Genomic DNA, 4,350 nt, shown 5'->3' with positions numbered 1-4,350 from the left:
GAGTGTGTGTTGTCCTTAGTGTAAGTTAGTTTAAGTTAGATTAAGTAGTGTGTAAGCTTAGGGGCCGATGACCTCAGCCGTTTGGTCCCATAAGACCTTACCACAGATTTCTAAATTTTACAGTTTGCGTTATATAAAGCAAAGAAAACTCTTCGCCAATCGTTCTTCGGACATACTGGCTACTTTCTTCACATATGGAGAATACTGACTCGTCAGAAAAGCAACCCTGAAAGGAATAAAACATTTTAATCTAAAAAGTCTAAGATTTCAGATGTTATGTGCTCATATGAACCGTACTGTACATAAGAAAATTTCTCCATGTCTTTGTGGTATATTTTCTTGAAAACAATTATTCATTTTTCAAAAGAAATTTTCACATACATATTCTCAACTGCATTAAATAAAGTTTATTTACCTTGCTCCAGTCTTCCTCAAACTTATTTCTATCTTCATAGCTCATTTAAGCCTCATTGCACTCATTGCAGGAGTAAGTTTTGCTTTTTTGCGTGGCCAGCGAGCTGGAAGCCTTGCACTACTAAGCTTTTTGTGGACTGTGGAAGTACAAACATCGACTCCATAGTTCTCCAAAGCCTTCTTGAAATCTTGACTTGTAGCTCTTCTGTTGTCTTTCGCCATCTGGACAAGTTTGCGTTGAGTTCTACGGGAAAGTTTGCTCTTGCGTCCACACTTTCCTCGTGGTGCTCGTCTGAAATTAAGGCCATCGTTCTCTGCGTGGCAAATGCGGCTTACAGATTTTTGTGAAATCTGTAACCTGTTTGCTATTTCTCTCTGTGAGTACTGTTTTTCTTCGAGTAGCAGTTTTATAGTCGCAACTTTTCGTGGCGAAATATCACTTTTCTGACCCATAACCAACAAATATCTGACAAACAGAAGAATTATTCATAACAAGTAGAAACACTCATTAATTATTATTTAAGGATACATTACACACACAACCAACCTTAAAAACGTCCCAGCTGAATTGATCTATCTCCAAAACAGCTACAAACGTGCCAACTTTGCCTCTTTAACAACTGATTGCTTAGGGAGTATTGCCAACATTACTAGGAGCACAGTACTGCCGATAGCAAAATGTAAATATTGGCATATGGATGTAAGTGAGTGAAAATACCAATATTACATGACTGAATAATTCTAGATTGAGAGAAAATAGAAAATATCAATATTTTCGTTTTGAGTCTAATAATTTTCACACCTCTGTACAGTGTTAAAATTTCCCATCATCCTAATTGCAGTACCACAAATCCGTTGATCTACTAACCATTAGTTACGGAACTTACGAGCTGCGTCATTAATGAAAGACTGAACAGACTTTCAGATACCTCCCTTTCTTTCCGAGACAGCTAAGCTAACAGTTTAAACAAGAAACTACATAGCTACGTGTAATCTTAAGGCAGAGGTGCAATACAGATTGACTAGTGGAACATGAGAACCACTGGTAACGGCTCTAGCTTTTTGCATAGTATCATGGATACCGGAGATGTTGTATTAAATTGGAATATGGGAGCCGAAAACACGTAATGCTGTGAATGTGTTAGATATAAATGTAAACTTTCTTGTGATTCCCCTGCGGCTGCATTTTATCTTGCTCAAGTTATGCAAGCTCAATGTTGTTATTAACGTGATAAAGCTCTTACATCTCTCATTGACTTCAGCAGTTCTTGTATATTAAAACTATATTCTGAACATTTTATTCTTTATGTTTGTTTACACGGAATGGTAGAAAAAAAGGACAAAACAGCACGACGCATCAGTTTCCGCGTGCCGCCCAACGACTACTGCGGGGACTGGCCTACATCGTGTCACGCAGCCACTCGAGATTCTTCGTTGGGCTACCCATTTACAACCACGTGGGTTGCTGACGTCAAGGCAGCGCCTCAAGGCTATTCACGGAACGGAACCCGATAACGTTAGTTCTGACACAATTTGCAACCTACAGGCCATAGCACGTACTGGGGATGTAGCTCAGTGGTAGAGCGTTCGCTTTGCATGTGAAAGGCCCCGGGTTCGATCCCCGGCATCTCCACAACTATTTTTAAAACCTTCTATACAACGCGCTGAGTTTGATATGAGTTGAATCATTACACAATCAGGTTAAGGAGATGCACCAGAACAAGTCAAAAGTAAAAAATCATTCATAAAGCGGAGGTGATCCCAGTCGCTATCACGTGTCATTTGTCCAGAACGGTATTGATTGTTGCCGCTCTTCAGTAGGTTATCCAGTTTAAGACCTTCTCTCCATTATGTATTAGTTCAAACCCGTGCCTCTCTGTTGCTTTTAATGACTGTATTGAACAGCAAATTAATATCTGTCCTCTCCTTAAAAAAGTGTTTTTCACCTTCGCCATCCTGTGCTCATCCATGAGAATACTGTTCCGATTTTTGTTTGCTTTTTTAATTTCCTTCTGATTATTTGACTTTTTTGGTTATTTCTCATTTTAAATTCTCTATTGTTTTCTTTGCAGTCACTATTTTTTTCATAAATCAACTCTGAAATACGTTCAGTTTATAGTTATGAGCCAGCACTTGCAAGCCATAAACACATCGTCCAACTATTTTAGTTTGGTTGCTTCAGTTTATATTTCTAGAGATTCATTTCATGATAGAGGTGATCGATTAAGCCTCGTATCCGGAAGTGCTTTTCCAGTATGCACTGGGGTACAGTTAGGATATGTCTGCTACTTTCTTCTAAGTCGTTTAGTTGGTGCACGTTTGATTATGGATTCATCGTCTAATTAGTTACCAGGTGGACTCATTTTTATATTTAATAAATGCAGTGCACCATGACATCAGCACATTTACCACGGCACCTTGTGAACGATCTCTTATCTTGATCTCTCGACGAGCGCTCCCCACAGTGCAACACGCCTTTCAAGCCAAGCCAACCAATGAATCTCATGTAATCCGTATCACTGCACATCCACCAGGTGGCCAGCTGTTCGTTATCCGGCCAAGAGCCGCACGGCTGTTGCGGGTCCGAAAGGAACAAGGAAGGAAAATTAGAGTTTAACGTCCCGCCTCAACGAGATAGACGTGGAAGTTCTCCCGCAACCAACTTAATAAAGAATCTAAGGATATATAAGAAACTTTCGAATCATTTTCTTACTGGTACATCATGAAACAAAAATGAACTTTTTTTTTTACGGAACAAAAATTTCCGGTATTTGTGACTTAGTGTGCCACATTTTCTTATTTTTGGTGGTACAAATTACTATCTCTTTCTTTTATTCTTTTACTGGACGAAATTTTGACATGTTGTAATTGCGTGTGCAACATTTTGAGGGTAAGTAATTTGGTAAATTGACGTAAATAAATAAAAACGGAACAAATTGCCATGCTCCTATTGCTGTTATCCTGAGAAATATTATTTTTAGAAAATAACACTGCCCACGTGGTACAATAGCAGGCAGTCATACTTCCCGCCTCAGCCTTGAATACGTTGATTTGACAATTTCATGTGAATCCTGAATACTATTATCCAGTGTTTGGTAGAAGCACGGCAATACAGATAAATATACGCTGTTTTGTTGAAAAGCATCTACACTCTGTTCCCCTCTTTGCTACTGTCAGCCAAATTGCAGAAGATTCAGACTATCTGCAGCTCCTGCCCATATTTATTGGTATACGTACAGTTTAGTATTTGCTAGCACTGCATCGTCAACAAGGAAAGCAGAAAGCGGTGTAGCCATAAAATCTTCCATCTAATCAAAAAGCAGAACAGATCGAATACCAGCAAAGATTAGGAGAGTTAATAACAAGACATGTAGTCTCATTTGACGCCTCTGGGGGAACTAAATTCTCTTCCTCTTCTCAGAAAGTTGTATTGATCAGTACTACCCAACACGGTGTTAACCGGGGATTACTTTTATAACACTCAGTGAATAATAGAACAGCTTACTCAATGACTGGAATCTCGCTGTAGGCACCACATTTTTCGGTGCTCGTCTGTGCAGTTGCAACTTCTCGGAACAATTCCAGCGGCTGACGGAACATGATGAGACTTCAGTCGTCGTTCGTATAACACCTTTGTGTCTAATTATATTTCGTACTCATATTTTACGCTTTTCCATTTACGAATGTGATAACTATTTTCTGTATTTCGAGAAGTAAATGCCACGGCATAATACCAGACCGTTAAGAACGCATTGTGTTTCTGGTGGTTCTCGAACTAGTGACCAGTCAGATTGCACACTCTACCATCAGCCGCTACAAGAAGCATAACACAGATTAGAGGCCAAAAAGACTCACGGCATGCCATGGAAAATATCTATATATGTTTGTTACAGATTATATTCGAACTTTCCAGTTTTCACCATCGCCGGATAATTT

At 39.3% G+C, this 4,350-nt stretch overlaps 1 non-coding gene across 1 annotated transcript; it reads left to right on the top strand.

Moving 5' to 3' along the window:
- The first annotated feature begins 1,975 nt into the window (after positions 1-1,975).
- On the top strand, positions 1,976-2,047 carry Trnaa-ugc. The gene has a single exon. It is a non-coding gene; the product is annotated as a tRNA-Ala (tRNA).
- The last annotated feature ends 2,303 nt before the right edge of the window (positions 2,048-4,350 follow it).

The sequence above is a fragment of the Schistocerca piceifrons genome, chromosome 6 (assembly GCF_021461385.2).
Source record: "Schistocerca piceifrons isolate TAMUIC-IGC-003096 chromosome 6, iqSchPice1.1, whole genome shotgun sequence".
Classification (NCBI taxonomy): Eukaryota; Metazoa; Arthropoda; class Insecta; order Orthoptera; family Acrididae; genus Schistocerca; species Schistocerca piceifrons.
The sequence above is the reverse complement of the archived record's forward strand: the minus strand, read 5'-3'. Positions and strand labels throughout refer to the sequence as shown.